Genomic DNA, 24,876 nt, shown 5'->3' with positions numbered 1-24,876 from the left:
AGACTGGCGATGAGCGACACAGAGATTTGAGTGAGAACTCAGTCTGAATACAAAAACAAAAGTTTTTAAAAGATTCTGGTGGCGCACTATTTCCTCCTTCCAAGTGTCGGCCGACCAGTGCTCCGGCACTTTACACGATTCGGCCTGCCTGACGAATGACTCTGTACCTCCAAGGCGCCTCTGATCAACCTCATTCAGATTTATCCTCTTCTCCTACTCGGTAGGTAGGACTGTTTTGGACTTCTTTACCTTAAGAAACGCCAAGTTTGGCAGCAACAGCGTTTAGCTGAAAGTAAGCGTCACTGCCCTTCTTGTTACGACTAGCAACAACGGTGTTTTACGTCACTTGGCGTCACCCTGAGGCATCTGATGAGTGATGACCACAGTTGTAGCACTAACGTGTGTAAACACACGGACGTTGTGCTTTTCAGCGGCAACTATCAAGCTTGCTGCGTTTGCTAAAACATGCCTGTTTGTGACCATCCTCTACTGTGACGCCATACGACAGCGTCTAGGAAATGAATAGAGTTACCAGTTAATTCTTTGAAGTGAAACTTCTCGCCTAGGGCATCTGCCCAGAGCGTCTGCAATTTGCAGGTCTCAACGGTCGCTATTTATCTCCGGTAACCGAAACGCTACCGCTTTTGCCTGCTCTCTGCACTGTGTCTCTGATTCCCTTTCTATGAGTGCCCTTACTGGCTTCCAACAGCCTTAAGCATTACATCACCAATGTATGACAGTTGTGCTTTTTAGGGGGTGATTTTGATATATATTTGTGAGAAAATATGGGATCAATTTGGTTATGTTTATTCCAGGCTGGAGATTTTGGCACTGCTTGTGAAAAATTGGGTTTCCTTCACAGTGAGTACGATTGTAAGAACTTTTGCAGTAATCCTTATACGTCAAGAACCGTTGGTTTCACCCTTTCCATGTGATAATATATGAATTAATGAATGAGATGTCAGCAGTGGTGGATGATTCAGTGCAAGTCCTCAACAGGTAAGTAGCATCAAAATTGCTACGGCTTTGCAAGGCTGTCCTGATTTCGAGATCTGAATGTGGGTTTATTTATATATCTTCATTGTTAATTTCCTTTCCTACTCATTTGCTGACAGCAGGAAAACTAGGTGATTATCATCGAGGTCAGGGTTTTTTTGAAGCCGATTTCCTAGGATTATAACGGAGGCATTTGAACCAAAGGTAAAGTAAAGTATTTTTAATGGTACTCAGAAGTATGTCAGAGAACGTTGATTTAATGAGAAAGGAATTTTTGATATCTATGATTTGGACTATGTGGATACGGATACATCGTCAGATAGATATTGATTTCACTAATATAGGATCACAGTATGAGAGTAAAATGTGAATCTGTGACAGTGTAATCTGATGGAATATGTTCAGTTTTAATAAAAGAATACCTTTTCTGTTGCAGGCTGTATTGTGCTTTATTAAAATAGTGTTGTTAAAAAAATCCGTTTAGTCATTTTGGCGTGGGATTGGAAATTGTGGTTGTTTCAGAGCTCGCCTTTTCTGATTCCTCTTCTACGCGAATGGACTGGAGGAATGTATCAGATGATTAGAGTGAGGTGACAGATAGCAGGTTTGTGAGCTACTGGAGTTGGTATGGTCAATATCAGAATGAATTACCTTATTAAAGACAGTGGAGTCAAAACTCTGAATGTGATGATCAGACAGTTTTCCTTACTGTCGGTGCTACACGGGATGCTAGTCCTGTCATTGCTTGTGTTACTGCTCTGTGCGAAGTTGGATGTGCTCGTCCTGAAACGTTGTCAGTTTGATGTGGTGATGATGGTAGACTGAGGCTGGTAAGGCTGGTATTGATGTTGCTGCTGAAGATGAGAGCCATTCTGTCGTTGACTGATGCATTCCAGTGAAAGGGGGTTCTGTGCAGTTATGGAGCCATCATGCATTGTGATATAACAGGAGCTGTAAATATAAGAGTTGGGACATGTACGAAAAACTGAGGGACGACTCCAAACGGGACGTAAGTGAGTAACGTTCGTAACTTTCGCATATATCCCACGGCTAGGGACAAAGAATAGAGGCAGAAGAGTAGTGGAAGTAGATGTAGTCGTTGACATGGTAGTGGTAGGTGTAGCCATCTCTAACCAAAGGGATGAACAGTACTGAGAAAGGTGGTGAACCCTAGGCTAGATGACTGCAGCTGCGACACTGATGACGTCACAGATGGTGCAGTCGGCGTGTTGAAGACGACACAGCAGGTGACAGCCACAGATGATGACCGACAGCGACACCCATGATGACTGCAGCAGGCCAACGACGACATGGCAAATGACAAACAGGCGATGATGATGATGGACAGAAACTCCAAACACGAAACAAATTATCCTGGGAGTAGACCAGGATAATCACTGAATCACAGTGGGCTTCTAAGCCTCAGATGTGGCTGTCTATCTAGCTCTAGAGAGTTTCTGGTAGATGAGTATTATAGAGAAGGACACAATCTAGAATTTAAAAGTCACAAAATGCTAAATTTTAACACACATGCTGCAAAAATAAAGAAAAATGGCATAAATAATGAGGAAACAGATCTCAGAATATGTACGTTTACATACACACTCCGCAAACCACTGTAAAGTGTATCATGGAAGACATCGAGCATGACATCACATTAGGATTTCTTCCAATTCCAATCACATATGGAATGCAGGAAGAATGACTGCTTAGATACCTCTGTGCGTATGCTAATTCTACATCTACATCGGAGTCCGCAAGCCACCTAACGGTGTGAGGTGGAGGGTGCTCCTGGTAGAACTAGCTGATTCCCCCCCCCCCCCCGTTCCACATTCCGCTCGCCACTTTTGTAAGGCCTGCCGCTGGTGTTTGTTGAGCATCTCTGTAACGTCTCGCGCCACTAAATGAGTCCGTGACGAAACGTGGCGCTCTTGCTTCGATTTTCTCTATCTGTTCTTGGTAAGGGTTCCAGACTTATGAACAATACTCAGCAATACTCGATCGAACAAGCGCCTCTCACGGCACTTTCTTCGTAGATGAGTTACATTTCCTTAAGATTCTTCCTATGAGTCTCATTTTGATATATATTTTTCCTGCTATTTCTCTTAAGTGGTCATTACACTTAAGATCGCTCTGGAATCCTACTCCTAGAAATTTTACCGTAGATTCTGTTTCAAGCTGTTTATCAACAATAGTGTAGTTGTACAGTTGCGCAATGTATTCCATTGATTTACATTCAGAATCAACTGCCAGAGCCTGCACCAATCATCAATCCTCTGGATTCATTCTGCAAATCCATACTGTTTTCTGGCGTTGCTATTTTCTTATAGACAACCGCATCATCTGCCAACATTCTTAAAGGGCTTCCGATTCTTTCAACTACATCATTTATATTCATTGTAAACAGTAACATCAGATATACTCCCAAAAGTATGGGACGACATTAACTATCATCTGGTTTTATTGTAATTGCGGTAGAGCACGTGAAACATTTATAAAAGGTAAGCAAAAACTTTAGTCCTAAACGTAATAGTAGGAAATTGCCCAATGTAGAGAGGCATGCTTGTAAAAGATAAAGCTTCTTAAAATCGGATGTTTCAAATGTTCGAATGTGTGTGAATTCCTAAGGGACCAAACTGCTGATGTCATCGGTCCCTAGACTTACACACTACTTAACCTAACTTACGCTAAGAACAACACACACACCCATGCCCGAGGAAGGACTCGAACCTCCAGCGGTAGGAGCCGCGCAATCAGTGACATGGCGCCTCTAACTGCACGTCGGACGTTTCTTTTGAAAATAGTAACTTTGTAGTTCTATACGAGGACGCATCCTGAGACATCAAGAGTTTGTTAGTTGATACAGGATAGGAAGAAAAAACTGTAGAGAGAGACTAAAGCTTCATTATAGAGTACAGCTTCCTATGAATGTATGTTACAGTAAGACAGAGATGGAGAGTCTTGTCTAAGACAGATTACCATGGACAGCGGCATGAAACCAATCTTTGGGCTGAGGACCACAACAACGACAACAACTACAACGACAAGTCCTACCTGTAAGTTAAAATGCACACCAAGTTCCTATTTTCCTTCATAAGGAAGGTGTAGAGTTGTGAAATCAGACCAATCTATTTGAAACACCCTGCACTTCAGCGCTTTAATAATGTTATATGACTATAAAGCAGTACTACTAGGAGGATTTTCATGAGACGAACATTGGCCACGAAAACATACCTTCCGTGTCTGATATAAGTTTCACACCATAGTACACGGGTGGCGTCTTTGATTAGTGATCAAGAGGTCCTCTGTCCCGGATTCGGAGCCCACCACTGCTTAAATTTTGATTAATAATCAGCATTCGCACCCGAAGACTTCAGGCATAATAAGTCACCCTCATTCTGCCAACGGCCTTGTCAAGACGGTGGACGAGCGTACACAGGGTCAGGGCACTGTCTTGTCCCAGAGGTGCGAAACTACCCCTAAAGGCAGAAGAATCACCTGTGATCAACGGCATGAGGATGCAGAAGGCAATACAAACCACTACATTAAAGACACATAACGTGCATCAACAGGACATGTGGCCTGTAATTGGAAAAGTGTCATGATGATCTCTCCATTGGCAAAAGATGCCGGAATAGTCCCCCATTCGGATCTCCGGGAGGGGACTGCCAAGGGAAGGTGACCATGAGGAAAAGACAGAACAATCCATGAAAGAATAACGTTCGACGAGTCGGGGCGTGGAATGTTAGAAGCTTGAACGTGGTAGGGAAACTAGAAAATCTGAAAAGGGAAATGCAAAGGCTCAATCTAGGTATAGTAGGAGTCAGTGAAGCGAAATGGAAAGAAGAGAAGGGTCTATGGCCAGATGAATATAGGGTCCTATCAACTGCAACAGATACTGGTATATCGGGATAGGATTCGTTATGAACAGTAAGGTAGGGCAGAGAGTGTGTTACTATGAATGGCTCGGTGACTGGGTTGTTCATATCAGAATCTATAGCAAACCAACAACGACACAACGACAACAATAGTCAGGTACACATGCCGACGTCGAAAGTTGAAGACGAAGAGATAGAGAAAGTATATGAGGATATTGAAAGGATAACAGTACGTAAAGGGAGATGAAATCTAACAGTCGTGGAGGACTAGAATGCAGTTGTAGGGGAAGGAGTAGAAGAAAAGGTTACAGGAGAATATGGGCTTGGGACAAGGAATGAAAGAGGAGAAAGACTAATTGAGTTCTGTAACAAGCTTCAGCTAGTAATAGCGAATACCCTGTTCAAGAATCACAAGAGGAGGAGGTATACTTGGAAAAGGCTGGGAGATACGGGAAGATTTCAATTAGTTTATATCATGGTCAGACAGAGATTCCGAAATCAGATACTGGACTGTAAGGCGCACCCAGGAGCAGATATAGACTCAGATCACAATATAGTAGTGATGAAGAGTAGGCTGAAGTTCAAGACATTAGTCAGGAAGAATCAATACGCAAAGAAGTGGGATACGGAAGTACTAAGGAATGACGAGATACGGTTGATGTTCTCTTAGGCTATAGATACAGCAATAAGGAATAGCTCAGTTGGTAGTATAGTTGAAGAGGAATGGATACAGTTAAAAAGGCCCATCACACAAGTTGGAAAGAAAAACATAGGGACAAAGAAGGTAACTGCGAAGAAACCGTGAGTAACAGAGGAGATACCACACTTGATCGAAGAAAGGAGGAAGTACAGAAATGATGTAGGAGACTCAGGAATAGATATACAAGTCGCTGAGGAATGAAATAAATAGGAAGTGCAGGGAAGCTAAGACGAATGACTGCATGAAAAATGTGAAGAAATCGAAAAAGAAATGATTGTCAGAAGGACAGACTCAGCATACAGGGAAGTCAAAACAACCTTCGATGACATTAAAAGCAAGGGTGGTAACATTAAGAGTGCAATGGGAATTCCATTGTTAAATGCAGAGGAGAGAGCGGATAGATGGAAAGAATACACTGAAAGCCTCGATGAGGGGGAAGATCTGTCTGATGTGATAGAGGAAGAAACATGAGTCGATTTAAAAGAGGTAGGGTATCCAGTATTAGAAACAGAATTTGAAATAGCTTGGAGTACTTAAGATCAAATATAACCGGCCGCTGTGGCCTAGCGGTTCTAGGCGCTTCAGTCCGGAACCGCGCGACCGCTACGGTCGCAGGTTCGAATCCTGCCTCAGGCATGGACGTGTGTGATATCCTTAGGTTAGTTAGGTTTAAGTAGTTCTAAGTTCTAGGGGACTGATGACCTCAGATGTTAAGTCCCATAGTGCTCAGAGCCATTTGAACCATTTTTTAAGATCAAATAAGGCAGAAGGGGTAGATTATATTCCATCAGAATTTCTAAAATCATTAGGGAAGGAGGCAAGAAAACGGCTATTAACGTCGGTGTATAGAATGTATGAGTTTGACGACATACCATCTGACTTTCGGAAAATATCATCCATACAGTTCCAAAGACTGCGAGAGCTGAAAACTGCGAGAATTCTCACACAATCAGCTTAACAGCTCATGCATCCATGTAGCTGAAAGGAATAACGTACAGAAGGATGGAAAAGAAAATTGAGGAAATTGAGGATGTGCTACATGATGATCAGTTTGGTTGTAGAAAAGACAAAGGCACCGGAGAGGCAATTCTGAATTTGCGGTTGATGATGGAAGCTAGATGATAGAAAAATCAAGACATGTTCATAGGATTTTTCGACCTGGAAAAAACGTTCGACAATGTAAAACGGTGCAGGTTAATCGAAATTGCCGGCCTGGATGGCCGTGCGGTTCTAGGCGCTACAGTCTGGAACCGCGTGACCGCTACGGTCGTAGGTTCGAATCCTGCCTCGGGCATGGATGTGTGTGTTGTCGTTAGGTTAGTTAGGTTTAAGTAGTTCTAAGTTCTAGGGGACTGATGACCTTAGAAGTTAAGTCCCATAGTGCTCAGAGCCATTTGAACCATTAATATTAATCGAAATTATGAGAAAAATAGGGGTGATCCGTAGGGAGAGAGAAGCTATAGGGAGAGACGGGTAAGATACAATATGCAAAAGAGCCGATAGGGAATAATAAAAGTGGACGACCAATAACGAAGTGCTCGTATTAAACTGGGTGTAAATCAGGGATGTAGTCTTTCGCCCCTACTGGTCAATCTGTACATCGAGGGAGCAATGATGGAAATAAAAGGAAAGTTTAGGAGTGGAATCAAAATTCAAGGTGAAAGGATAAGAATGGTACTATTCACTGATGACATTGCTATTCTGAGTGAAAGTGAAGAAGAATTACATGATCTGCTGAATGGAATGAACTATCTAACGAATACAGAATTTGGATAGACAATAAATCGAAGAGAGACGAAAGTAATGAGAAGTAGCAGAAATGGGAATAACGAGAAGCTTAACATCAGTATTGACGCTCAGAAGTAGATGAAGTTAAGGAATTCTGCTACTTTGGCAGTAAAATAACTGATGAAATTCGGATGGAGTAATGAGGAAATCAGAAGCAGACTAGCAATGGCAATAAGGGCATTCCTGGCCAAAATAAGTCTACTAGTATCAAATACAGGCCTTAATTTGAAGGAGAAATTTCTGGGAATTAGCGTCTGGAGTACAGCATTGTATGTTAGGTAAAAATGGACTGTGGGAAAACCGGAACAGAAGAGAATCAAAGCGTTTGAGACGTGGTGCTACAGACGAATGTTGAAAATCACGTGCCAGCCGAAGTGGCCGAGCGGTTCTAGGCGCTTCAGTCTGGAACCACGTGACCACTACGGTGGGAGGTTCGAATCCTGCCTTGTGCATGGTTGTGTGTGATGGCTTTAAGTTAGTTAGGTTTAAGTAGTTCTAAGTTCTAGGGGACTGATGACCGCAGATGTTAAGTCCGATAGTGCTCAGAGCAATTTTTTTGAAAATTAGGTTGACTGATAAGGTACGGAGTGAGGAGGTTCTGTGCAGAATCAGAGAGGAAAGGAATATGTGGAAATCATTGATAAGAAAAGAGGACAGGAAGATAGGACATCTGTTGAGACATCAGGGAATGACTTTCATGGTACTAGAGGGTGCAGTAGAGGGCAAAAACTGTACAATAAGAGATTGGAATACATCCAGCAAATAATTGAGGATGTATGTTGCAAGTGCTACTCTGAGACGAAGAGTTTGACACAGGAGAGCAATTCGTGGCGGGCCGCATCAAACCAGTCAGAAGACTGATGACCCAAAAAACAATGCTTGACATGTACAGGAGTTTTAGGGGTATTAGTGCAGATATTTTAATTGGTGACTGAGGAGGGTGTACTGAACAATATTAAAACAGTATTTACTTGATTTACAGACTAGCAATTAGAGCTATTAGGAGAGTTATGTCTTTAGGTTTATTAATACCTCCAAGTATACGTATCAAGAGCGGTGTGGCCGAGCGGTTCTAGGCCTTCAGTCTGGAACCACGCGACCGCTACGGTCGCAGGTTCGAATCCTGCCTCGGGCATGGATGTGTGTGATGTCCTTAGGTTAGTTAGGTTTAAGTAGTTCTAAGTTTTTGGGTGACTGATGACCTCAGATGTTAAGTCCCATAGTGCTCAGAGCCATTTGAGCCATTTGATTGTTCTGAAATCGTATGATGATAATGGGGCTTCCTGCCTGTTTACATTACGTTACATTTATTTATGTTGAGGGTCTACTGACAATTCCTGCAACAAGTGCGAACCTCTGCAGGTGTTCTTGCATTTCGCTACAATTTTCCTGTCTTGCGATTTCTCCATATAGAACAGCATCATTGAAGAATAGCCCCATGGAACTTCCGAATTCATACGGTAGGGCAGTAACATATATTGCGAAGAGTAATGGTCCAGTAACACGCTCATGGGGTACGTCCGAAGCTACTTTTACGTCTGAACATTTCTCTGCGTTGAGCGTGATATGCTGTGATCTCTTTCGCCAGAAACTCTATAATCCGATCACACAACTGGTCTGATATTCCGTACGCTCATATTTTATTCGATAGGTGGAAGTCAAGTACCACAGCGTCAACCTGGGCGCCTACATTTATTGCTTCCCGGATTCCCTGTTGATTCCTATAGAGGAAATTTTCTTTGAGAAACAAGCGTGGTTGATCACAATACATTTTACTAGTCAACATCAGCCTCAGACCAGACCATAATACAGCAGGTACAATTACAGTGACGGCTACCATTTTCTATCGACCATCTTCTTCAACTCACACCGGCAAATGATCGGTTGAAATTCTGCTTTCTCGATTGCTCGGAATTTCCTGTCTTCGTCAGGTTCCTGGGTTGATCATTGGACTGCCCTGCTGACAACTTGAATACGGGAAAAGTTCCATCTCACAGGATTGAGGTGCGTTCCCTACCGTTTTTGTCTCGCGGTGTGGTTCTCTCCCTTACAGCAAGCATCACAGTTTTTTGTAGCTTTTTATCTATTTTCCAGTCAACAACTTCTGTCTTACAGTTCTTTATGAACTATGCTTATTAGACAGTGGAACCATACGTCAGGTGCAAACACGTCACGTAGTGATGACGTATGTAACTGGAAAACACGCTGGATACTCACATACGGATAGAAGTGCTGTGGAAACCCGTATCTGCTTCGCTATGGTGCTATATTTTACATAATAGGCATCTTTCCATGACAAATTGTAAATTTTATGAAACCAGAAGACCGAATTCGTTCCCGTGAAATGAGGCAAGAGGGTTCACATTGCATATTGAAGAACATAAGTAAACCGATTGTTTTTCAGCGTTTTCAGACCTGAAAAAGAAATGATATGAAGTGAAGGAGGCTTGCAGATTATTCTTGTGGACTTAACGACGTATTTGAAGCCGTTTATGACGTCGATCGGCTCAGAGCTAAAGGCTGGTGTACGTGTGCTTCAGCGGACGAGAAACTGGATCGCCTTCAGAAAACGATTTCCGCCTTCAAGCATGACCGGTACCTTGACATCCTTGACTTTCGCTCGGTGAACTTCCCATGCCTGGAAGCAAAATACAGCGGCCATGTCGATTCATAAGTGGTGTGTCACGAATGTAGATGCGTGTAAGTGCCCATGCCAAAGGTAATGATAGTACTGCTACTGTCCTGTGTAACGCCATAATGGCCGTGTCACTAACTGTTACTAGACACACTAATGAAGAACTCGTGCACTCAAAAGTAGATGTAGCTCTGTTGTTCGCACACAATTATTAGGATGTAATGAAATCGAGAGGGGACATAGTAGTTCGTTATTTCAGACATTCAGATATACCTTTTAAACAATGATGACAATTATAATTAAGAAATTCCTTGACCTTGTCATGTCATATTTCTACTGATGATTATTTGTGCTCATTTGAGATAGTTTTCGTATTTCGTGTGGTTTTTTTTTCAAATTTTGACCATTGTTACACCTACGCGCTTGAATTTGTAATAAATATCTATGGAGAAAACACCTCTTCCCTATTTATGGCTGTAAGTGTGCTTAGGACTATATACTCTGTCTACTGTATGTGAATAATGGATACGGTTCGCTGATTACATACTCTTTTGTAGGACAATTTTCAATTGGTGTTAACTTCTCCAGATCTGGTTGTCATGGCTACGAGGGTGAGCACGTATGTATTGTGCGTCGTCCCCTGGGATGATGTAGTGGATGTTATGGATATACAAAGAAGGTCGGTACGAATAGTAACAGGTATTTCTGACTCATCGGAGAGCGTCATGCTAATTTTTAAAAACCTGAATTTTCCCCTGAAAGCCTTCGCACAAAATTTCAAGAACCATTGGTATGTGAAGAACCTACAGATATTCCTCAGTTCCTACACATCGCTTCCGTGGGGATCGTGAAGATAAGATTAGACTAATTTTATTAAGCATAGAGGTTTGGTCAAAAATGTCAGTCGGATTCATTTATAGACCGCCTGGGTCAGGAGCTATAGTGGTAGAGCGCTTCAGAGAGAACTTGCAGAAAAGTCAGCAGCAAATACTCAATGCGGAGGACAAAGACGTGGAGCACAAATAAAAAGTCAAAAGATGCCTTAGACAAGTACGTTACGATTAATGTCTTACCCACCGTGGTTTAATATCGGTGTTAGAAAACAGCAACGTAAACAGAGAGAATTTCATCACAGATTCAAAATAGGTCAAAACCTGGCAGAAAAACAATGGAGCGGAAATGAGAGTAAAGAGAGCAAAGAGGACTGCGCTCAGTGACTTCAAAAGTAAAATTTTGTAACTCTAAGTAGAAACCCTAAGATTTTTTGGTCTTACGTAAAATCAGTAAGCATTCAGTGGCCATACTGGCATCGAAACGGTAAATAACACAGAGAAGGCCGAAATACTAAATTCGGTCTTCTGAAATTGTTTTGCGCGGAAAATCACAATAGGGTCCCTCATTACGGTCATCGTACGAACGCTGAAATGGCAGATGTTAAGATAACCGATCGTGGACCGGAAAGCAACTACCATCGCTTAGTAGTGGAAAGGCCTCAGGATTAGATGAGATATCAATAATATACTACAAAGATTATGCAAAGAACTTGCTCTTCTTCTAGCAGCAATTTATCGTAGATTGCTGGAGCAACGAAGGGTACCTAGCGAGCGAAGAAAAGCGCAGGTCATTCAAGTTTTCAAGAAGGGTCGTAGGACACATGCTCATAATTATAGGTCTAGGACGTCAATCTGTTGTACAATTAAGGAACATGTTTTACGCTCAAGAATTATCAAGTGTTTGGAGAAAAATTTCCTCTATAAAAAATCGACGTGGATTCCACAAACAGAGATGTGTGCTTCCATCAGATCCATAGCGCTGTAGGTAACGATCCTCAGGTTGACGCCGTGTTCCTTGACTTTAGGAAGCCATTTGACAGCGTCCCACTCTTCCGTTTAGTGAAAAAAGTACGAGCTTACCGAGTATTGGACCAGATTTGCGTCTGAATTCAAGATTTCCTTGCAGACAAAACTCAATACGTCGCTCATAGCGGAACAAAATCGACAGATCTAAAGGTCATTTCCGGAGAACCCCTAGGAAATGTCGTGGGAAACATCAAAAATTGCGGTGGCTTCAGTGTACTTATTTTCTTCCAATAAAAGGGTCAGCCGGCCACTGTGACCGAGCGGTTCTAGGCGCTTCAGGCCGGAACCGCGCTGCTGCTACGGTCGCAGGTTCGAATCCTGCCTCGGGCATGGATGTGTGTGATGTCCTTAGGTTAGTTATGTTTACGTAGTTGTCCACAGCTCGTGGTCGTGCGGTAGCGTTCTCGCTTCCCGCGTCCGGGTTCCCGGGTTCGATTCCCGGCGGGGTCAGGGATTTTGTCTGCCTCGTGATGACTGGGTGTTGTGTGTGGTCCTTAGGTTAGTTAGGTTTAAGTAGTTCTAAGTTCTAGGGGACTGATGACCATAGATGTTAAGTCCCATAGTGCTCAGAGCCATTTGAACCATTTTTTTGTTTACGTAGTTCTAAGTCTAGGGGACTGATGACTTCAGATGTTAAGTTTCATAGTGCCCGGAACCATTTGAACCATTTTAAAAGAGTCATTTCTGTTCGTCTCATTGCGCATTTCTTTCAGTTAGCTTCTGTACCATACCGTAACAATTATTTTATGTGTGGTCCAAGTTTAATCGAACTATGTTACTTGCCAGTGACCAACTTTTGCCCTTATGCTTTTTGCACAGCAGTGTAACTGCCGTCAAAGTAAATTTGTAATTTCGACGCCTCAGTTAAAATTCCTACCAGGTTTCATCTACAAGATATGATATCGTGTAATCGTACGTTATCTTTTGATGCACCCTACTGTTTTAGAATTTTAAATATTTTATGAGATGACGTTGCAGACACCCGGAAGATTTTAACGTGAACGATAAACTGCAATTAAGAATTATTAACAAATTTTTATAGGTAAATGTTAAATTACTAATGAGATTAGTCTCACAAGGATTCACGCATTGTGCTGAACTCTCTTTTATAAATAACATTTAAAAAAAAGTGTTTCATATTCTTCCCTACTTTTAGACAGAAAGTCCCTTATCTCAACAAGTATTTGTTTCCAGACATATATTTATGAGACTTTTTTTCAGTTTTGTACTATTATGTTGCCATGAAAGAATTTAGAAGACTTATTTTTAACCATCCTATGCATACATTCTTGAAAACAGCTGGCAATGCCCAAATCCACGTTACTATACTCGTATTTATCCATAGATAGATAGTTTGTTTGCTACATGTTCCATAGACAATTTGAAAAATTATTCTATCGAAATGATGCGGTACAGATCAGTTTGCAGCATATATGTACATGTTTAGTGTTAACATTAATGAACACATCATTATTTTTAGCCCTACTCGTTTAACTACACTTAATTTCTTTGTTGGATACCAGTTTTTAGGTAGAAATTCGTCAGTGGAACAGAAGGAGTTGCCCCGGAGAAATGATGTTATATGAGATTTACAACTCATTTCTCTACCTGTTAGACTTTTTATGGTATTGGGCAAACGATCAAAAATTTCTGTTGCTACATATTGTACTCCTCCCTGAGCCACTGAAAGTTTTAACAATTGGTGACAAAGTTCATTTTTCCCACTACTGTTGTCGTTACGTACGTCACTGTTGCTCTCAAATTGTGATAGAGTATTAATGACGAAACTGATTAGCGAGTATGTGTTGTGACGATGCGGTTAAAATGCCTATCTCCTTGAAGAGGTACCTATATGACTTCCATGGATAAACACCACATATTATTCTTACTGCTCGCATTTGTGTAATCAACACTTTCTCTCTAAGTGATGAGTTGCTCCAGAAAATTGTTCCGTACGACATTATTGTCTGTAAATATGTAAAATATGTCAGGAGGTCGACACGTTTGTTTCCAAGATTAGCAATCATGCGAAGAGCAAAAGTATCTGAACTTGTTTGAGAGGCTCAGTAATATGCCTCTTCCAGTTCAAGTTTTCATCAATGTGTACATCCAAAAATTTGGAGCATTCTACCCTGATTACTGACTATTCCTCATTCGCTACATCAATTATTGGTATGACTATTTGTTGTATAGAACTGTACGTACTGCGTTTCTCTTTTTCTTTTCTTTTGTTACAAACCTTAGGGAAAATCCATTTTCAAATAACCACTAGCTAATTCCCTGGAAAATATCATTTACCAAATCTTCTGTTGCTTTTTCCCTAATAGGATTTACTGCAAAACTACTATCGTCTACAAAAAGTATGGATTGTGCTTGTTAAATGTTAAGAAGAACGTCAGTCACATATACGGAGTGACTCACTAACTATTGCCACCTAGAATAACTCTGAAAGTATGATAGGAGCTGAAAGATTTGTGGGACAAAAGTTTCATGGGACCACGGGGGCCATAATATGACGTTGGTTTTTTGTTGCTAGATGGGGTCAACTTTTTTTTTTAAATGCGATGCTATAGTTTGGTACGTATTTTCTGATAGCGGCTATCGAGACGAATCCAACTATGTGTAAAAGTAAGGTCCTTGAAGGTCACAAAGGTAGCAGGTACGTCCATTTACAGAAGGTGTTCCAAGTCGTGACCATTGGTATCAACGCAGTGCTGCAATCTTCTTATCATGGTTTGAGTGGTACTCCTTATCACATCGGCACTTATCGATGCACATGCTCTGACAATTTTCTCTCTCATATCTTCAGGTGTAGTTGGAACGTCTTTAGAGACAATGCCTTTTACGAATCCCCACAAGAAAAAAATCTAGAGGCGTCATGTCTGGCGAACGAGCCGGCCACGACACATCTCCTTGGCGTTCGTTCCAACGATATGATATCGTCTCTGCAACTCATTTCTAGCCATCAGCGAAAAATGTGCCGGACACCTACCGTGTTAATACCACATTCTGTTCCTTGTTCCTAAAGGTATTTCTTCCAATAAGACCTAATGTTTGTTGCAGGAATGTGTTGTACTTTCTACCATTAAGATTTCCTTCGAAGAAATAAGGGCGTATAACTCTGTCCTCCAGAATCCCACACAATACATTCACCGACGACGGTTTTTGGTGTGCATCTCGCCGCAGCCAACATGGATTTTCAGTTGCCCAGTAATGCATGTTATGCAAATTAACATTTCCATGGTTCGTGAACGTAGCCTCGTCAGTAAATAAAATCAAATTATGTGAAGTTGAGCCCATCAGCGGATTTCAATGAGACGCATAAAATCCGTATCAGTTAATTCTTGGTGGAGGCTGATACGGTAAGGATGATATTTATGGCGATGCAGAACACGAACAACACTACTTTGGCTCATGCCAGATTCCCTTGCGGTTTGACGCGAACTAACAAGTATCTCGAACCACAGTGGCAGTAGTACCAATTTCCGTTTCCTCGTTAGTAACTTTCCTTTGCCGGATATGTTTCCGATGTGTTAAAGATCAAGTTATTCTCAATTTATCATACACATATTTAAATGTGCGACGTGTAGGGTGAGTACCTTGAGGATACCTTTTAGCGTATAAGTCTGTAGCTCTCACTGAATTTCGTTGGCATTCTCCGTAAATGAGAAGCATATCGACTTGTCCTTCGAAGGAATACATAATTGACATTCGCTTGATTCGACGATACTAGTGTTACCGTTCCGATGTGTATTGTATTGCGAAACTGTCGAATGGTGTTCACATGTTAATGGCACGTTAGATGGATACGCCGTATTCGGTGAATATTTACTATTTGCACGGTATACGAGAGAGAATTCTCAGAGCATATGCTTCGATAAGTGCCGCAGTGATAATGAATACCGCTCAGTCCATGATAAGAAGACTGCAGCCCTGCATGGTCATCACTTCGAACACCTTCTGTAAATGGACGTTCATGCCACCTTTTTGACCTTCGATGACCTTCAAAGACCTCACTGTTATACTCATTGGAATCGTCTCGATAGCCGCTATCAGAGAATAAATACCAAACTACAGCGCCTCATTAAAAAAAAAAAAAAAGAAGAAGAAGTTGGCCTTCATATCTCTGACGCGACCCCTTCTAGCAACAAAAAACCCTGTTTAAGTGTATTGCAGTGCTTTTAGGTTAACTATAAGAGTGATAAATGTCGAAGTTTCCATACGTTAACTGGTGGTTCCATGCAACTTTTGTCCCACAAACTTTTCGGCTACTGTCATACTTTCGGAGCTATTCTACGTGGCAATAGTTAGTGACTCACCCTGTATATATGGAACAGGCGTGGACCAAAAAATTTGCCCTGTAGGATTCCCGTTCTGATTTTTGCCCCAGTCAGTAAAATTATTTTACCTTTTCCTGCATTGTATGAATTATTTTGCACATCATTTTGCATTTTATTCGTCATGTGTGATTCAAACCAGCTGTGCGTAAAGCCATCAATTCTATAAAAGTTGAGTTTTTCTAAGAGTGTCTCATCATCTGCGCAATCAAACTTGTAAAGAACACAAAAAATACCAGCTGGCGACATATTACTATTTAACGCTTCTACTATTTGATAGTGAACATTTGTAAATAGTGTTCTCAGTCGAACAACCTTTCTGGAATCAAAATTGTGATATGCTAAGTTTCCACATAAGTGCCGGCCGATTTTTTGTCTCAGCAACATAATCTAAAGCTCCATGGAATAGTCTCAGCTCACACTTTTTTTTTAGCTTCCCTTCTGCAGTGTCCCCAATGTAATACCAGCCAACAGCTCTGAACAGTTCTGATGTGTTTCACCTATACCAGTTAACGTATGGAAACTTCCACATTTATCACTCTTACAGTTAACCTAAAAGCACTGCAATACACTTAAACTGTTACAAAGTAATAAACGCTAAAAACTTAACTTTTGGTGAGTTGTGCACATCACATAAAATTTCTGACACTGCATACACTCGTTTTATCTAACATCAGGACCACGCCGAAATTGTCTTCGTATTGCTTTCTTCACGCTTTCCCATTGCCTTGTCTGAAAAACTGAGTCAGCATTCCCTCATAATGAAGCAAATGTTTAGTGCATGCCGTTAGTATGAAGATGTTATTAACTCAATAATACTATACGAATTTTATTTGTTTATCTGTGTTACTAATAAAACTTGCTTTTTCTGTTACGCCTGCACTGCGCTAAACACAAGCGCTTCGTCAACCGTATTACCACAACTATCGATCAGCTAGTGGATCGATATAACAATAGTCGCAGGAACCATGTCGGTTAGTTTTGCGATGCTGTTCTACTGTGATTAAAGATAAATCCATTCTAGAGGACCATAATTCCGAATTTTGCCTTTCAGACCAGTCACATGTACGGAAAACGTCCAGGTACGACATTATACCATTTGGAAGAAGCCTTGAGCTTCCCTACTCGTGCGGGTTTACATTATACTGTGATATATCTTTGAACAGAGGCTCGTCTTTTCTTCTTGGGCATCGGTCTCCTTGCAGTGTAGAGGCATATAGTACCACATGCTGCGAGGAAATGTTTTAAAAAAGTCCATGGTGGATATCGCTGAAGAAAATAATTGTTACAGCTGACGAAACCTGCATTTATAACCAAGATGATCTAACCAGTCACAAAGCAAACAGAAAGTGTCTGAAATTACGGACGCATTTATAATCAGAAAGCATCGGGCTGTCAGGAATGTAGTGGCTGCTAGTTTCTTCATTTTAAGGGGAGACTTGAAAAGTTTCGTACTTGACTGCAGTCTTTTTTTGTGGCTGTGTTTTTTTAGGATTCCGCATCTCAATCGGAAGAAACGGTATCCGTATAGGATTACTTTGCTGTCCATCTCTCCGTCTGCCTATCTGTGTGTTTGTTTGTTCGCCTATTATGATCCCTTGTTCTCAGAATTGGATATCGGTTCAAGTCGAAATTCATGTCAAGTACCAAAGTCAACGGTCCCTTGGCGGTATAAGAAATTTATGTCAATCCAATCAAAAGTTACGGCCAGATATGTTACATATTTTGATGCTAGAAAACGCACTCATCAGAAGCTATAGGTTGACTATTTATACTGGACATTCAGGGCAGGGTGCAAAGAGTTTGCAGGGTGCAAAGAGTTTGCATTAAAACCGAAAAGCTGAGGAATCGTAAGTCGGCCAGATTTCGGATTTTTCAGTCGCCGTTTTAAAGTTGACTGCACTCCAAATGATGTGAGGCACCGCCAGAAACAACACGTGATTCAGATTCCACGTTAAACAATAGGTCCCCTTCCATCGGTTGCTTAGCTCGAGCAGGTTAGGGACACGCAAGTCCTTCGCACTAGGATTATCTGTGAAACTAAACACGTTAGCTTATCATAGCACTCGGGAGTTGCCACCAGACTTAGCCTGGAAATGTCTTAAAACAACATTAACAAGTAAAATTCTTCAGGGTATCACACCGCATCGTCATAATTTAAATTGCGCCAACGTTTCGGCCAGCGTTGCAGCTAGCCTTCATCAGGGCCTTACGTTAAATTATGACGATGCGGTCTGATACCCTGAAGAATTTTATTGAAGAAGACAACGGCCGCGGAAGCCTACGCTTACAACATTAACAAGGTTGGGCTTGATGCTATAATTACGACTGAAATGCGTGCTTATGATCAGTAGTTCATTCTGTCGACCCAAGAGGTCGACTAGTAGTGCTGGCTTAACGTGTCACGAAATAATAGTAATATCTACAGCTCTAACGAGGGGACCTTCTCGGAGGTGCATCGAGCTATGACCTCCCACTTCGCCTGCTTATAGTGTTCGGTCAGAGAGCTGGTTGACCTCTGTAATAAAAAACTGAGTGAAAGGATCAACAAACGACCTTGACAGGATGTCATGTGACGTCCGCAACTACCAAACAACGATCAACAACGAAAAAAAAGTGGCAAGCGAGCTAGACTCCCGTCCAGGCGACCATGGTTCGAGACCCGTCTATGCTTCTTTTGTTTCCTTTTTTTTTCAAATGTCTGTTTTAATTTATAATTAATCATGAACATTCCGCAAGGAACTGATTAAAACGAATTACAAGCCTCTATAAATCAAAACTACAAATTCAGTGTCACATTTTGTTTCAATATTTTGCGTTTTTTTATTTTAACAGGAAATTAACCGTAACTTCTTGAAATATTTTATTATTGTTCAATTTGTTTTCATTGTATTTTTTATTTTGTTCCGTTGAGGTAGGGAACATTTAAAAAAAAACCAACGAATGAGGGATTAAAAATATGTTTCATTTAATGGAAAGTTAATCGATGTTTCCAATATTTTGACGAGTAATTCCAACGGATGATACTTGTTATAAAAACAATCAAAACATTTGTACTTTCGACAACACGAACATTGTACGAATGCACATTCATTTTCGTCGGAACCGCATCTATTTTCTCAAGTCCGCAGGAAATGCCACTGCATTGACGTTATGGAATACTTTTATTTGCGATGGATCTAGCCTCGTGAAAACAAAAGTAGCATAGACGGTTTTCGAACCAGGGTCGCCTGGACTGGAGACTCGTTCGCTTGCCACTCGACTACTCGCTCACACGCCATATTAGTGAAACTTTTCTCTATATAAACAACTGCCCAAACTAACAGGCAATATTTAAAAAACGAGGCTGCATTGGCACCTACAATTTTAGGGTGTGATAGGTGCCTACCGGCACTATAATCAGGCGAAGTGGAAGCTCACAGCTCGATACACCTCCCAGAAAGTGTACTCGTAAGCTTAGTATGCATCACTGTGCTAGAGGCAGATATATTTATAATGTTTTCAACAGTTAATTCAACTTGCCTGATACAGCTCTCACCAACAGCATACATTTTCCAGATGTGGCGATAAGCCACATCTGTCCTTCCTCCCTCCTTTCTCCAGCTCGGTCCGTCACGAAGTGGCCGAATATCGGACGATTGAAACAGTTTTATAACTCTGGGACGAGGTGAAATTGCTCTGCCCTGTATCAAGCCTAGCTCTCCGGTTATCGTTTAAACTTTGTAAATGGTGACTTCTTATTAATTTAATTTAACTGACTGTATTTATATGCATAAACAAATAAAACGTAAAAACGTGGCTGATATTTCTTAAAGTAATGGTCATTTCTGATTTGCACAGAATTTCGAGCGCTTTGAACTTTCGAGCGCCAAACAGATCTGAGATCTGATTCCAGTTATGTTCCGTTATGCTGCCAATTTCCTTGCGTCGGTTAGCTATTGGAAGGGGTCACTTGGCGCTAGACCAGACTAGGCAGTTTCCGTACAAGGTCTATCGTTTGAATACCCTTCAGCCATGCTTTCAGCATTGCAAAGATTAGTCTGGAACCGCAAGACCGCTACGGTCGCAGGTTCGAATCCTGCCTCGGCCATGGATGTTTGTGATGTCCTTAGGTTAGTTAGGTTTAACTAGTTCTAAGTTCTAGGGGACTAATGACCTCAGCAGTTGAGTCCCATAGTGCTCAGAGCCATTTGAGCCATTGCAAAGATTTTTTCCTATCGTGCAATTAACGATGATAAATTTTCCAGGACTCAAAACCGACTGTGCTCTAACAAATCGTTAGCGCTTTTCCCGTACCGTAGCTGCCTAGCGATGTAGAAGAGGTTCTGAAAAAGTAAAATAAAATAATTTGTACTGAGGTAACTCATGATAGAGGGATGTATATTTTTTGCATAAGTGTGTGTGGAGAGCGTAGTTCAGATACGAGGTAGTTCAGCAATGTTTTGATGGTGTCCTTCCTACCATCACTTGAAACCCACTCATGCAGGTTGTTGCGAAAATAAACCGTGATGTTTATTTCAACAGTCTCAGTGTGTTGTTCATGCTCTTCAAGGACGAAAATACTCTAAAACTGCAACCGTAACACGCAGACACATACCCACACACACTCACGCACACAAACACACACAGAGAAAGAGAGAGAGAGAGAGAGAGAGAGAGAGAGAGAGAATATTCGCTAATTACATTCGTCGTAAGTAATCAAACACTATTTACATAATAATATCGACAGTTACGGCTCTAGAAAGAAACATTAACCTCCTCTACTTACTACGATGGCTATTAGGAAGGTGAGGTCTGGTCGGTCGCGGAATGGAAACCACAGTAAATATCAATAATGTTTTATCTGCAACATCTTTCTACACCTTCCAGCTACTTTTCTGCATAGTCACTGCTCCGATTTACACATTCATAGTAGCGTTGTACCAACTTTCCAATACAATCGTCAGAGTAGACAGTCACTTGTGCTTTCCGCCACTTCTGTACGCTGGTCTGCTGTTTGTGTCAAAATGTCGTCTTCCGCGGTTCATGTAAGCGGAGATAAACATCAGAGGGAGCCAAGTCGGCGCTGTATGATGGGTGAACAAACACTTCCCATCGAAAACGAGGCCGAGAATTTTCACGAAGAAGGACAAGCATGACAGGTACATTATGTGGGATTACAAGAAATCTGATGAACCCTGTAGAAGGCAGCCAAATTTGGCGGGAAACAATATTGTTCCAGGTATCTTTACGTGGTCACTGCGAACTCAGAACTGAAGACAACGACGTAATGCGATTCACAGGCGTACTAGAGACACTGCCCAACACATCTGATTTTCACTGTCGTTTCCATTTCGCGGCCTATCGGACCTTACTTTCCGAATAGTTTTCGTATTAAAGTTATTAGAACCCCAGAAATTTGCACAGTATATAACCATAAAAGCTTTTAATCATTTATCCTGTATTGCAATGTTTCTGAGTACAAAAGAAATTTAAATCTCAAATTGAAATGGTTCCTTTTGGATAACACCTTTTGTTACGAAAACGATATTTCTGTGAAACACTAGCAGCTTATATAGTATATACAGAATAACATTTCGATTTGGGTGGGAAACCAAACGGCGTGCGGATAGCACTGGGCGGAATCGATCGAAAATTTCACGAACACTATTATTTATGGCAAGGAGGAAGATTACGGTGTAACGCCCCGTCGACAGCCAAAGTCATTAGAGTCCGCATCTCGTGGTCGTGCGGTAGCGTTCTCGCTTCTCACGCCCTGGTTCTCGGGTTCGATTCCCGGAGGGGTCAGGGATTTTCTCTGCCTCGTGATGACTGGGTGTTGTGTGATGTCCTTAGGTTAGTTAGGTTTAAGTAGTTCTAAGTTCTAGGGGACTGATGACCACAGATGTTAAGTCCCATAGTGATCAGAGCCATTTGAACCAAAGTCATTAGAGACAGAGTAGAGGCTCCGATTAAGGAAGAATGAGGAAGCCAACTCGGCTTTGCCCTTTCTACTGAACCAGCCTCGCATTTTCCTTAAGCGATATAGGAAAATCACGGAAAACCTATACCTGGATGGTCGGACGGGAGTCTGAACCGTCGTCCCCTCGACTGCGGGTACAATGTGCTACAACCACTATGCTACCTAGCTCGGTGCAGTATTTGCTTTTTGTAGATCACAAACGAGAAACTACGTAAAAATAATTAAATGATACAAAATTTTAAAGGTTTCATAGATCTTGTTCAAATGAAGAATGGTAGTTGCAAAAAGCACTTTTAGTTTCAGCAATGAAACAAGCCAAAAAGAATCGTAATGCAGGAAACACCACACTAATTCCTGCGCTGGTCATCAGCAATAGCTCAATGGCCGCTTTAGAGTGCTGTAGATTGGGAGGTTTCACCTGTTTTGAAGAAATTTATTTTTCCAAATTTTACATTTACTGGAACTTGGCAGCCAAAGTCAATTCGCTATATTAAGCAGGGCTGCAGAATAAGATGGCAGCAAGTATGAAGCTGGTTACCATAGCGGTAGTTACCGCACCATATGTCGCGATGGTTGAGTCATTAGAGTGGGGAGAGGAACCCGAGTCTTGAGGTCAGAACTTTTTCGGCAGTAAATGCGTAAGAGAACCACTAGTGTTCCGGCGCGAATCGCCGATTTTACTTTACTAAACACTAGTTTAACGCCAGCTGCTTTGCTCGCGTGAACTCCATAGCCCGCAGAGATTTTTTTTGTTTTGTTTTCATTTAATCGAGTTTTTATGTTCACAAATTGCGACGCCTTCTAAGCTTTTCAGGCTAAATCGCATTAACTATGCTCTCGGGTTTTATTAACTTTTTGAGAGGGATCGTTTCGTAATACTAAAATGTTACTTTTTATGGCGTTTGCAAATAAATCTATTGTAATGGTCTCCCAGGACTTAAATTAGCTACCTGCAACACCAGTTAAAATCACAGGCTACCTGCATGCATCATCTGAAGCATCCAGTGCGCTGCAAGAGCTGCTTTAAGGGAAAACATCTACGACAGCTGCACAGAGAACAGGTAGGAGGAACTACATACCAGTTCACTAAGATGATCCACGAAAGGGTCTCCACTGGGTAGGCTTGATCAGCATACTGTAAATCACCTATACCACTTTTTAGAAATTGCAGCTGAACTGAGAAAATTTTATGAAGTCATTTTTTCCATTTTCCGTCATTTCTTAGTTGCTTCAAAATTCATGAAGATATGTCCCGTCCATGCAGTTAAACGAAAAGCAGTTTGTTTATTGCTATAAGCGTTTCCCTTCTTTTATTTTTGAAACATTTCACAGACCTGTAATACATGTTTCTTTTTATACATGTAATAAATGTATTATGTAGTAGTTACAATGTGTTACTGTGTTACATTTTGTCACTTTTTCTTTTGTTTTTCAAATTAGAAACAACTTTTGCAGCAAGAAATTTCGTGAGGTGGAATTATCATTCGGTGTTACTTACGATTTCCAGTACTGTTAGCCCATGTGAGTGGTCCTGCAGATGTGTTCATCAGTCCCCAAGCTCCAGTTGGCCGATTTCCGCCGTTTATTCTCCCACATTTTTTACAGCACAACAATTACATCACTTGCACTTTTCATTTTGTGACCAGCGTGTGCGTGTTTACAGCTTGCAGTGTTGACAACTGTCGCTGTGTGTTCACCTTTCGTATTTTGTTTCTGTTGTGTGTGTGAACAGGAGTTTCCTGTTTTGGCAATAAAAAACTCCTTACAATGCAAGAAAGCTTTTACACACAAAGAGTCCTCACCAGGACAAAGAAAGTACTTGATGACCAAATCCATATAAACAATAACTCTCTAATCATGTTAGCCACTAAAAATTTAACAAACAGAAATCTGAAACATAAGGAGAATAAATAATTAATGAATCTTCCTCTCCCCACTACTGTCTCTCTCTCTCTCTCTCTCTCTCTCTTTCTCTCTCTCTCTCTCTCTCTCTCTCAGACACACACACACACACACACACACACACACACACTCAGACACACACAGACTCACAAACGACACATTTTCACAGAACAAAATACACATGCATTCATGCAGACAGACAAACACACACACACACACACACACACACACACACACACACACACAGATGCAAAATAAATGAAAATATCAAACCACGCACACACAACAAAACAAAAGACGGAAGATAAACATACAGTGACAGTTGGCAACACTACTCACTGTAAACACATAAATGTTGATCACGAAATGAGATGTGCAAGTTCAAAAAAAAAAATGGTTCAAATGGCTCTGAGCACTTTGGGACTCAACTGCTGAGGTCATAAGTCCCCTAGAACTTAGAACTACTTAAACCTAACTAACCTAAGGACAACACACACATCCATGCCCAAGGCAGGATTCGAACCTGCGACCGTAGCGGTCGCGCGGTTCCAGACTGTAGCGCCAGAACCGCTCGGCCACCAGCGGCCGGCAGATGTGCAAGTGATATAAGTGTTATGTTGTAACAAATGTTGTTGAAAAAACGCTGGAAATCAGCCAGTTGAAGCATGAGGACTAATGAACACATCTTCTGGTCCACACACATGGGCTAACAGCCCTGGAAATCTAAGTAACAGCGAACGGTAATTTCACCTCACGAAATTTGTGCTACAGAAGTTGCTTCTAACCTGAAAAACAAAAGAAAAACATGGCAAAATGCAA

Source organism: Schistocerca nitens, chromosome 7 (genome assembly GCF_023898315.1).
Source record: "Schistocerca nitens isolate TAMUIC-IGC-003100 chromosome 7, iqSchNite1.1, whole genome shotgun sequence".
Classification (NCBI taxonomy): Eukaryota; Metazoa; Arthropoda; class Insecta; order Orthoptera; family Acrididae; genus Schistocerca; species Schistocerca nitens.
The sequence above is the reverse complement of the archived record's forward strand: the minus strand, read 5'-3'. Positions refer to the sequence as shown.